The 13,192-nt window shown below is 40.0% G+C and overlaps 1 protein-coding gene across 3 annotated transcripts in view; it reads left to right on the top strand.

The window, feature by feature from the left end:
• The window catches only part of taok3a (TAO kinase 3a), a 76,132-nt gene that overhangs the window by 24,933 nt on the left and 38,007 nt on the right, over positions 1-13,192 (top strand). For all 3 annotated transcript variants that reach the window (XM_080500083.1, XM_080500082.1, XM_080500084.1), the window contains exon 2: positions 5,152-5,268. The gene's annotated coding sequence lies outside the window, so the exon portion shown is untranslated. The remainder of the gene's footprint in view (positions 1-5,151; positions 5,269-13,192) is intronic.

The following is a 13,192-nucleotide window of genomic DNA, read 5'->3' as shown; positions in this document are numbered from 1 at the left end:
CAATAAGCCTCTGTAGACTTGACTTTGTAGGTTAATCAGTGACACTTTGTACACATTTCCCATGGTTTCATTTATTTTAGATGTCGGTCCACGAGAATGCTTGAACTGAAGGAAGGTTGGCCAAAGTTCACATTTGATACCAAATATGGCGTCCAGCTTGATGAATTGTTTGGCTAATCCCTCTGAAAGCTGTTCTGTTGGATTGTTTTGCTCAAGAATCGGAGTACTCAATGGGTCTCTCCAAACCGGTTGACTCGGCCAAATCGTGCCTCTGAAACTGACGGCTTATGACTCAGAATCGATGATTCACATCACGGTGTGTCACACAACAGAAGAAGAAAGAGGTGGATTTGGGTTTCTTGGGCGTTAACCAACACGCTTGAATTTCTTTAGAACGCCTGTTGTCCGGTGTTACGGGGAAGATGGGATGTGTAGCTCGTCTCTTAAGAAAATGTACCGCCATTGTTTCTATAATGATAAATCCCCGTCCCCAAACCATGAAACGGGTGTCAATTAACATGACTCTAATATCCATTTACACAACATTTCAAGTGGTAATGGATCGGTTTTGTGTTTTCGTTTCAGAAAGGTTTCACGTTTACACGGCAACATTTGAAAACGATGATCGTTTCCACGGAAAGGGCAGAAACATGTCAAATGATGTATTTAACATGCCAGGGCACCAGAGAGAAATACACTATAAAACTTAACAATGGTGAGGACATATCCCAAATCCCAGGAAAATATGGACTCGGAGTCATGACACAACAGGAAAAATTGTACACTGAGTCGGAGCGATTAAAACATCAATGTTTTCCTCATTTACATGCAGATGGGAGTTGGAGCATTTTCAAAAAGTTCCACCTTGTGAGCGATTTTCAAAAAGTTGCATTTTAGGTGACTTCCAGCACCGTTGTCATTCAAACGGACGCCCGAAATGCAATGGAAATTTTATGTTTTCATGTGAATACATTGTCATATATGTAAGTGGTGCATAAATAGCTATTCTAATGAATTTATTCTGAGGAAGGAAATAACAAGCGTATTCATGTTGATCAAAGTTGGAAGCAGAACATTGAGTCCTTTTATTAATTTGACTCTCATAATTGTCAAATTAGTGCCTTTTCCGATCTGCCACAATGACCACCGTTGCGGATTCCTGCTTCATATGTGCAATTTAGGTGAAACGGAAAATGATTTGGATGTTCTAACAAACAACAGATGCACACGCATCATGAGATTTAAGACTAGCTCTGTATATTTTAATTCTGCCGGTTGCTCCTAAATGTCAAGCAGGGTAGCGTGAGCGAGGGGAAGGGAGAGGAGGAGGAGGAGGAGGAAGAGGAGGAGAAGCGCAGAAACAACTTTCCCAGAGGCTCATGCAAGCGTCAGTTTGTGTTATAAATCATTCACGGACACTCAGAAGGGGCACAATACATTTTTATCCTTCTTCTGTCATCCCTCCATTCTCTCTCTCCCTGTTTTATTATTGAATGCGGGTTCCTCTGAGCAGCCAAATTGCTGTTTGGCACCATCAAAAAGAGAAAGTAGGTGGTTAACGGATACGACGAGAGAAGGGTGGTTCAAAATTTCACACTGTGATTCAAGTGTCTCAAAATAAAAGGCCACACGAACATTCTTGTTTTGCACTTAAAGATTGTTTCGTTACTTGTAAACAATAGTTGGATGCTCTGGAAAATGGCGACGTGTATAGTTCAGGGCCGTGTTGTTGTGTCCATCGGTGGTGCGCTGGGTGCTGTACCACCTGCTTGTCGGAAGGAAACGCGGAGCAGTAGCTGACGGCGCTCTGCTGTCAGAACAACTCTCTCAGATTTGATGTGCCTGTTGTGGGTACATGGTGTGTGCGTGTGCGTGACAAAAAATATTGCGTGCTTGCGTTTGCTCGTGGCTTGCTTGTAAAAACACAGCATGTGCCTTGTCCTTGAACCTATCAGTTTTAAAGGGGAAGTATTCTGCTGCAATTAAAAGGAACTTTCCCTTGACAAAATGCTGTGATGCTGCGTTCAGGGTCCGTTTGGATCGTTTTCATCTTGAACATGAACAAATAGGTTTACAAAATGACTCAACGAGACCATGTTTCACAAGTCATGCTCTCACACTGAATGTTACTTACAAAGAGCATTCCTTAAATCCATTTGTTTGCAAAAAAAACAAAACATGAAATGACAATATAAGCAGACTGCCATTAAATGCCACTATATTATAAATTGTACATACTTTTTCAAACGTCTGAATGAGGGCTTTGACTTAAATGCACTTTTTGATGACGTTCACAAATAAAATTATAAAATAGTCAAATTAACCATTTAATTATCCTTTACTTTTACACTCCAACACAGGATGTTTCTCAGTGGACCTGAGAAAGTTCCTTTCAGTCACAGCCTACCAATTTTATTCAGTCAATTGTCTGTAATGTTGAAGGTTTTTAGTTTCCTGTTATTAAATGAAATGGATTGCAAAATGTGGTTCATATTGTTTGTGCTTGACCAATGCATTGATCTGGCGAAAGGGCTAGAGAGCGGGCCAAGGCAGAGTGTTTGAAGGAGCTGGAGTTTGGAGTGAGAGTTAAAGTTGGAGAACCTGCTCGAAGTTGGAGACTTGGCAGAGTTCTTTTTTTTTTTTTTTTTACTTTGAAGTGGCAATGTGCGTAAAAGTAAAAAGTAAGACAATGACACATTTTTTTTGCACACCCCCTGGTGGATGCTATAACAATGATGCACCACAATCACATCACTAGGCCTTGTTTACATTTTTATGAGAAAAGTTTTGTTGCATTTTGAGAGTTCATTTACACAACAAATGAGCTTGGAGTGACTGAAAGTGCAACGTTTCGATAACTGCTCTGTGCTAAATTTGGGGGAAAGGCAACTTTTAGAAAATGCTGCTCCTGTTGCATGTGAACCACGACTGTAGTAAATATAGTTCATCTGCACTAGCACAAGTAGATGGATAACAACAACGTTTGGCTCCAGAGTGTGAGATATTGTGAGCTGGAATATTCTGATTTGAGCAAAACATAATACTTTCTCTTTGATAATATTGCACCTGAGAAAAAGAAAAATTTGTAAAAATAGACAAATGTGTAAAGTTGTATCATAGCCTCTGACTACTTGAGCTTATGAGCTCTTGTTTTTATGAGGTCACAGTGACCAGGAGCTCAGTCTAATCAGCCCATCCTTGGGAGAACATCAACATTCGGGCTACGTTGAAAATGTTTCCCTCCAAGGTGTTCTTTGGTTATTAGCGTGTTTAAGAACGCAGCTAATGCGTAGTCATAGTGACTTCATCTTCATGTGAGTGGTGTACTAAAATCTCACTGGTTTATCTTTGCCTGACAAGAACTGCATTAAAAAAAAAACAACAACAACAAAAAAACGTGTCTTGGTTGAGAAGCCACTATCCACTGGTGTAACAAATCATTGATGTGAAATTTGCAATCACAGTGTGTCGCATTAATGCTTTGAAAGTTTGATCCATCTGTTAATGGAGATGTTCAAACACAAGACAGGACATTACTGGGAATGTGTTTAGCATTGCAGGAAGACGTCTGACAGACAACTAAACCACAACGTGATTTAGGGAATTGCTTTAAACCAAGTTATGAACCCTTTTGATGCTTTACAAATAATGTTTTAGGGTCTTTACACCTTGTCTGTATTCGTATCTTAATTTCAATGGCAGACTTTTTGAACCCTTCTGGCTTCGCAGATGTGGCGCTAGCGCCTCCTTAATGGCCTTAAAGACTCCCACAGATCAGTGCCTGTGGACACTTGCTGCTCCATTTTGAGTTTGTTCATACCTGTCACACACTGGTATACACCAACCGAGCCCAAATAGAAAGCGGGTCTAGATGTTTACAAATATAGTATGAAAATCTTGTTGCTGTTATTTACACGTCAAGTGAAATTTACTTGTACTTTATTGCAGTTGCATGCAATAGAATGGAAATTTTCGTTTCAGAAAAACTGACTGTTTCCATTTAAAAAATACAAATTTAATTTCTACAGAGATGGGAGTAATGTTGAAAAGGATGTTTGTTTTTGTAATGAAACCACACAAATATACCAAAGAACAAATGCGCGACAAACGATACCCGATACTAGTATCTGGTATTGTGTCTGACACTGTTCAGAGTACTCGTAGTTGTACTCACACTGCAGACTGTAAACTATGATCTGCCAAAATATCAAGATGTGGCAAAAGAGAGTTCCTACAACACCAGCAACTTCAGCAGTGAGATTTGGAGCAGCAGATTCAGCCTGATGTCGCACATTTGTTTAACTGATCCCGGACAATTTTACGGTGAACCATGCTCCATGCTAAAGCCTTTCAGGGCTCACACACCAGCGACGCTACATGCTACACATGAATGAAGTAGGACTGAAACTCGGTGAGCTGGAGAACAGTAAGCACAGTCCCTCGGTGTACGGTCTACCGTCTACAGTACAGTACAGTACAGAGCAGTGCTTAGCGTCTATCTACTGTGGACGGTAAGGCTGTTGAAGGTGTGTAGGTGGTTTGTGGCGACACATAGCCTTCGTACAGCGTTTGTGTACAGAGAATGAATTAGACCTTATGGCATTTGATAGGTTCTCGTATCGGTACTCGGCATCGGCAAATAGCTAAAGGTCAGTACTCATACTGGGTTTTGTTGCAGACACTGCATCTCTACAGCTGTTCAGCATGTGTTTTGTTGACATTATTCTAACCAGTTTAAAATGTCAATGGGGACACAAAGGAAGCTGCAGCACAAATATGAGAACTATCGATGGGAAGAGGTACCTCAGCTATGTCGTTTTAAAGCATTAAGCTATTGTATGATGGAGAGAAACTTCTCCTTCCTTAGTCGACTTTATTAACATAATTTTATGACTTTAACTCGTAAAGGAAAAGGAGTGTAAATCTTGAGATCACAGTGTCATTTCTTCATCCTGGTCAGCTCACTTTCTGGTGAGAATCAACATGGTTACCAACTTTGGGCGGGAAAAAAGAAAGAAAAAAAGAAAGTACTTGAAACATTAGAGAGATCTTACATTCATGGAGAGCAGTAGTGGGATGTGTCTGACCATATGAATCCAAAGTCATATTACATTGCCCTCTGACCCTCTTTCCCCCCTTTTTCCACCTCAGGTACGACATCCAGCCATGAGGACCCCGGGTAAAAAGACATTCCTGGACCTACACTGAGGAGAGAGAAGAGGAAACACAGAGACGAGTCTGACATCAACCTTCACACATTTCATACAGGTAGGTCACACTCACTCAAAACCCTCTTCACATCACCAGTCGGACTGGTTCTATTTTTCCCTCGGCACGTCATTTAACAGTAAAGGCATGCGCGCACGTGTCCCACTGCGTTTGTGTGGAGTTCTCCATCATGATACAGCAGAGCTGACAGACGAGGCATCATCCAACTGTAAAGTGGGCCTTGTTCGCCTCTTACTGAAAGCTTGCTGCCCTCTTGGCTCTCTGATGTACAGAACAGCCAAACAACCCTCTGTCACACTGAATTACAGGGAATCTGGACGGAGGCAAAGTCTCCCTGGCATATACCAAGGCGTCATTATTGCTGCCCTAAAAAGAAAAAAGATGGGCATTCTTGAGAAATCAAAATTAAACACCAGAGGCTCTAGTACCGTTATTTCTTAAGTATACACATTATACATTTAATCTTTCATGAAAAAAATTAAGTTGGTTTGCCTTGCCTCGGCATCTCAGAGCTTGAATTGATTGAAAAACACCTGAAGGTTGTTTGTGGTTTGGCAATAATGTCAATTCTGTCAACATGTCCTCTTCTTTCAAGGAGACAACAGCAATAATCTAGTTGTGTGTACATGCGTGTACATTCTATGCTATAGGGAAAACTTGCTGTTGAGTCACCCCCTGATTTGGTGAAAACTGGGTGTAGCAGAGAGGAACAATTTGGGTTACAGAAACACTCTTCAACCAAATTCACCATTGTTGACGTGGAATGGCTGAACGTTTTGACACCTGACGACTCCTCAACTCGAGGCCAGAAGGCTTGTGAGGTCGATCGATAAAAACCTAGTTTTGTTCTATGACAGAAGAAAGAAGTGACAGACATCGGCAGAAGTATGAGGGACTAAATCAATGCTATACACATGAAGGCATTTCAAAGTCACTTCGAAATGTTATGTGATTTGATTGATTGGTTGGTTGATTGATCAGTTAAGATAAGTGTCACCTAATGACACGTTGCCTTATTTCAGCCGGAGCAGGACCATTATTTCTAAAACTCCGGCTACATTTCTTTCTCAGGGGAAAGTGGTTCGAGAACAACATACAAGAATAACGTTTACATGGCAACGGTGCTCGGAGCCTTTGAAAAGGCAAGTTTTTGTGAAGACTCTATGGATACATGAGAGAACACTGCTTTTGTGATACGCTGCAACTGTGCATGCAGACCACAGCTGCAGTGAACAGTTCTTCTGCACACTCGTGAGGAGATGGACAGTCACAACAATGGTGGCCTCCAGAGTGGCATGACTCTTAGTGGAGATTCTCCTAGGATTTGGTAGTTTCATAGTTGAGTCACCCGGAAAAACAATCTAACTTTGTCTTGTGTCCATATGAATGCCCATGTACTCGCCATTGTTAATGCTTATAGCCTATTAGTCCTCTAACCCTACCCTTACTGGTTTTTCTGTTTCATTTAGTGAATACAGAATAAGGTGGAATCCGCTTTTAGAAAGTCGTTCAGTTTGTGGCACACACCCCGTCTCAATTTTTATCTCTAGAAAGGTTTTTTAAAGAGTTCCTTTCTTTAATTAGAGTGAATATTTAGTGGCTTTCCTGAACTGATCTTGCTTTCCTTTTCCAATGTACCACTGTAACGTTGATCTGATGAAGGATACATGTGTATCATATCTGTTAGTGTGAGGAAGTGTGTCTTAGTGAGATGCTCTAAATCTGGTCTCTTCCCCATATCCTTGTGAATATGAAAAAAAAAATAAATCAAAGAGCACATGCCTGTCAGGTGCATCGGTTCACTGCCTGTGAATGAATTTCAATAGTTCCCCAAGTGCAGTGTGAAGAACTGACGTTTCATTTAAGCTATTGTGTTATTGAGGTTGTGTGTGTGCCTGCTGTCATATCTGTACGCTCGCCACAAATGGCCGTGTGTGACAACTCAAAGCTTTTCACCGGAATAAATGCGGCTCTTAGGATCCTCATTGACAAGAAACAAGCCTATCTCATTTGGTCATCCTTTGAATCTGCTCATCATCATCATCGTCGTCGTCATCATCCCACAACCCAGCTCTCAAATAGGCTTCTATAATATTCATTCACTAACAAGGATGACCCATTTAATGGCATGCAGGCAGGGCGCGCTCACACGCATGCACATGTCACACTTACATGCCTGCAGAGCTCTCTGGAGACCCTGCTGCACTCTGCTGAGATGAGAGTTTCTGCCGGCTCATTTTATTGAATTTTTTTTTTTTAAATATGACACAAGATTATGACTTGAACTGATTATCATTTTTACACAAGTGTGCAATCCAAGCCTTTCTTCCTCACTCATACATATGTACTGTTTTACACACACACACACACACACACACAAACACACACACACACACACACACACACACACACACACACACACACACACACACACACACACACACACACACACACACACACACACACACCACCAAAGCTTTAAGCCTGCTCCACACAATGTTATGACAGAAGTGGTAGAGAACTGGATTATTATGTAATTTCTAATTCTTTTTTTTTCCACTTTCACACGTACGCACACGCGCACACAATGTCTAAACACACAATTTAGTGGATTTACTACATTTTTTTGCAGTTTGTGATTAGAGCTGCTGATTTGAATCCCAGTAAGAATTCCCACAGTCTAATTCCCATTCCTGTCTAAAGCTGGCAGGGGGGGCGGGTAGTAATCTGTTAAACCTCGGTGGCTACACACACGCACGCACGCACACACACACACACACACACACACACACACACACACACACACACACACACACACACACACACACACACACACACACACACGCACACACACAATTACTATTATATGGACACATATGGACACTTGCTTGCTTTTACTGACGTATCGGTGTGAAGATGTTGTGCACGCCGCTTACTTGTATGCATTTGAATGCACATATGCTACTGTTTGTATTAAATATGCACACACACTAATGCACAGCCTCAGCAGATGCATTTTGCATGCATCCTCATAAGAGTTGAGATACAGCGCACATAAAGCCCCCGAGACTGAACGTGAAATGGAAGATAAGGAAATTATGTTTTCCTCCTTGTCAAAGCTTTTTCTCATGAAGTGATGATTGATGCAAGCAAAAGGAAGCTACAAAGAGGATTAAAAGCGCCCTGTCACACAGAACCGAACGAGTTAAGAGGCAAAACTGAAGTCATTCATGTAAGATCAAATCGGAGGGAGGACGAGATGCATCCACTTTGAATATCTTCTCGGAAAACACTTTTTTTTCCATAAGTTGACTTCTATCAAACTCAATGTGACACATCTGAAGAGAGGCATATTTTTTCCTAAATTCTTAGGCAAATATACACCATCTAATGTTCTGCTAACCTATTGAAGTCTTTTACTTCTATCCTAAGTTTGTTTGCATGATCTGCTGGGTCACACAATTCCTTTAGCCATAATACATTTGCTAAAATGTTAACGTCAATGCTAGCTCAATGCTAAGTCTTTCTTCTGAATGAATTGCACTTAATAAATTTGGTTTTGCTGGCTGAAACCCCCGCAATTGTTCTCACTGCTTTAAAACCAAATTCACAGAAAAATATTTCCCCGTCGTGATAATTGTGAGCATATATCAGTGGTCTGCAACCTGTGGCTCTTCAGCTGCTCCCGAAAGCTTTCAGAATATGTAATGTAAATAAATATTGAGTTGGTTTTTTTTTTGTTTTGTTTTTTAAATCTTAATTGCATTCCACACTGATTTTCAAAAGTAGTCTAATCTAAAAAGGAAAAAAAATAACTGTTTGGGAAAATTGGCAAAATAAATGCTAAACATTGCCTGCTTGTTTTGTGAAAAGAAAGAAAATAGAGGAATAAAATTAATACAAAGAAAAAGAAGAAAGGGAAAATAAATCGGGAAAGGAAAAAGGGAGAAAAGCAAAATAAAAGGGAAAAAAGAAAGAAAAAAGGTAAAAGGAGAAACAGAAAAAAGGGGAAAAGAAAGGAAAGGCAAATGTGGAGGGAAAAAAGGAGAAAACTGCTCTAACCATTGGGAAACACATAAATAGTTAAAATGTAAAAGATGCTAAAATAGTCGCGATGCATAAATTGCCAAAGTAGGGAAAACTAAATTTGTAATAAAATATATCTAAAAACTGTACCTGTGATGCTTCATAAATAATTTTAGTTTACATGTTTAGTTTTTTTTCTGTGTTCTTTTCTTCAGATAATTTCCATGTTTCAAACTATTTTTATTTGGTGGAAAATGGAAAAAGCAACATTTTTGGTCATAAAAGTTGCAGACCCCTAGCAACATAGTTAACGTAGCATAGTATGCAATGATTTGTGTGGTAGTCGACTGTGTATTTTAACTGCTAAGAACTAGTAATGCAGGTAAAATGACCAAGATTAACTTTTTGTAAAAAAAGCTAAAAAGTGAGTGAACAAGGATTGATAGTTCGTTCAACTCGTTTTCAATTTAGGTTCAGACTTTCAGAAAACCAACCAACATATATAAGTACATAAATCAAGCTGTAACTGGTTAAGACCTGATAATAGGATGTCTTCTATAAATCCGTCTTCTGTAGCAGCATCTTTGAGTCCTATTCAGCTCGGTGGATCCGATCCTTTACCAACATGTTGGCACATCAATTAGTCATAGCGCCATCAACAGGGGGCCTGAGGCTTGGGGGAGGTTCACTGTTTGTTTGTGATTTTCTGCTTGTGTGTTTCCTGTACAGGCATGTTGAACTTTACCCCACATTGAACCTGCATATGCCCACATGTGTACAAATAAAGCGCTTTAGTGTTTACTGTACCCCGCGGATGTTTTTCCTCATATAATGCTTAAGTGAAAGGTAGGATCAGTGTCATTCTGCATTTTGAACAAAAATTTAAATGGGGGCGAAAAAGGCAAAGTGGGAATGAGTTGTCATAAAATATTGTCAATTAGCTCAAAAATATGTAGTTAAAAAGTAGTTAGTACATAATTATTCATTATGTACTAACTACGAAGTCAGTATTGATGTGCATCTTCATATACACACACACACACACACACACACACACACACGTATATATATTACAACATTTCTGAAAAGGAGGAGGAAGATGAAGTTATGAAGGAACCTGCAACCATGATTCCACCAAATTTGTCAGAAAGGCGCTAATTACGCTCAACAATTGACATACACGGTTATAATGTGTCAGTGGACCTGCCATTCTTTACTTTTCGCAGACATGTAGTTGTTAAAGAGCTGCAAAGCTGCTGTTTCTCTCTGTCCCTCTCACAAGCTGTTAACGCAACTTTTTTCTATTTCTCCAAACTACTGTTTACAGGATGTGGATGGTTCAGCTCTGCGTGTGTGTCGAAGTGCAGGCCAGATTAACATAAACTGTATAATCCCTTCAACACATAATTTTTTTTTTTCATCATGTACAGTTTGTTGTATGGAGCAAATCCTTTAGTAGCATTACCAACCCCACAGCGCTGACCCCCCCCTAAAAAAAAAATTATAATAAAAAAAACCCCAAAAAACACAGTTTTGGTCTTAAACGGTCGCGTGAGCTCGTGAAGAAGCGTGCTGCTACAGCTCATCGACCCGACTGGCCACCTGCACATGTACACTGGCGTGCAGTGGTGTGTGGCAGACCACATGTACTAAAGAATTCACACACAGCAAGCATTTAATCTGTCTAACCCATTTGCCTAATCAGCTCTTTCAGAACAATACCATCCATAGACACACACATACACACACACACACACATACACACACACACACACACACACACACACACACTGAGTTGAACCATCCTCGTTGGGCTTTGCCGGACTCGTAACAGCTTTACCGAGCCCCCTGTGTTACAACCTGTTGATGCGTCGTTGCGTCACTTCAGACATCTTAAGAGAGGAAAGGAAGAAGACGAGGAGGAGGAAGAGTGGAAAAGAGCGTGAGACGGAGGTGTGCAGTCTCCAGAGTGATCACATGACTCAACTCTGTGTTCATTTGCTCCATCTTTTTAAATCTTGTCTTTTACTCGTCCCACCAACTCTCTCCATCATAGCTGCTTGGATCCGCTTCCGAAGCTCCCTCACTGAGGGTGAAGCTCGCTCGCCGTCAGTAGGTTCATGTTCCTCCGTCTGCGTGCCGAGCGTCTCACAAAGTAACCCTCCTCCTCTCGCTCAACTTAAGTTTCTCTACGTTTCCTCAGTTTTTGTTTTTCTTCCCGTTACTTTGTGAGTTTTTTCCTCTTCTTTACTCTCCCATCTTATATTCTGCAAATGAAAGTAGGCGTGGTGATGCCGTGTATTTGCGTGCTGTGGGTGTTTTCGACGAACGGATTCAACAGCAGCTATCTGGAGAGCTCGAGTGGGGTAGATGAGAAGGAAGATGGAGCTGATGCAACCAGAAGACACACATACACACACACACACACACATACACACATACACAGGTTCGTCATTTGTCTCTTAAAGCAGATCTTCTAAGAGATCTGCTGAATCTGTTTATTATTCTGATGAATTGGTCATCATCATCAAGCTCTGAAGAAGATTAGATTGATTTCATATTATTTTTCATATTATTAACACTTCATGTTAAACTAGCATTAAAGGCAGATATATATATATATATAGCGGTCTTATGCTTCTTGGAGTCTCGGTATGTGTGTTACCTTTTTAATAAAGAAGATCTCTTCCAATGATATTTAGCCACTGATCCTTTGTTGGTGATGTTTCCTCCCCCCAATTTCCAAAGAATTATTTTACCTTTATGCATCCTGTTTTTGGTACAGTTTGGGCTCTCAACCCTCAACCTTCTTCTTCTTCTTCTTCTTCTTCTTCTTCAAAAAAAAAAATATATATCTATTTCTATGAAGTATTTGCAATATATTTTACATCTGTATCAAATCTTGCATTGTCAAATTCTCACCAACAAACATCCCAACATTTCCTCCGGAATGCGTCACGCCGTTATCACAGGCAACTTACCTCGAGGTTTCATGCCTCTCAGAAAAGCCGTTACAACTACCAGATGCCTCAAGGCGGTAAGCTGGTAAGCCTGCATATGTGATCTTTCTCATTATATAAGCTTGTAAACTGACACTGTGTCTGTTGTTGAAGTGGGAACCTGTGGTGGTTTCCAAGTATGTTCCGGAGCATTTTTTTCAGAAAAGTCAAAGCTAAATGTCATGAAATTGATTTTAGTCCATCTCCAGCACAGTTAATGATTATATAGGAGCAGCAGTAATAGCAGGGAAGGTTTTTTTTTTTTTTTTTTAACCTTCATAGGGTTAACAGAAGTGGCATGTTTCTTTTTGTGGCTACTACTCTCACTCAGTCTTCTGGAGGAAATAGAAGCCTTGATCATCCAGTGATAACAGAACCACCCAATTGGTCACGGCATGTTTATTGACGTGGCTTCATTTACACTCGGTGACATTGATATTGCTATGATAATACAGTTATGGTGATTCTTACAAATTAAGATTAAAATTGCATTATGTGTATTTATTTGTTGAAAGCTCACGTCAAAGAGAAATGTTCATTTTCAGCTGTACGGAAGGGTTGTTTTACATTTGGAGAGTTTGAAAACCAAAAGCTGCTTCACTTTATTTGGTTTTAATCCAGAAAGTACAAATGAACCTGTTTTAGACGTTATTATTTTTATTTATTTTATTTGTTAATTTATGTTTTGTCTTTTGTGTCTTTTCCCCTTTCTTATTTTATTTTCTGGGTGGAGGCCTGCATTTTTCTGCTTCTACAGATATTTTTTGAAACTTGGTACTTTACTCCATAAAGTTGTGTACATAGACATCTTTATGTGGCTCAATGTATAGTGAGGAATATAGCATTGTGTCAAGAGTGTGAAGAAAATGTGAACTAAGATCATGTATCTGTTGAAATGGTTCCCACACTGTTCCTAAAGCAATATCATCTAAAACCTC

This window comes from Blennius ocellaris (genome assembly GCF_963422515.1).
Source record: "Blennius ocellaris genome assembly, chromosome: 7".
NCBI classification, from domain to species: Eukaryota; Metazoa; Chordata; class Actinopteri; order Blenniiformes; family Blenniidae; genus Blennius; species Blennius ocellaris.
The sequence above is the reverse complement of the archived record's forward strand: the minus strand, read 5'-3'. Positions and strand labels throughout refer to the sequence as shown.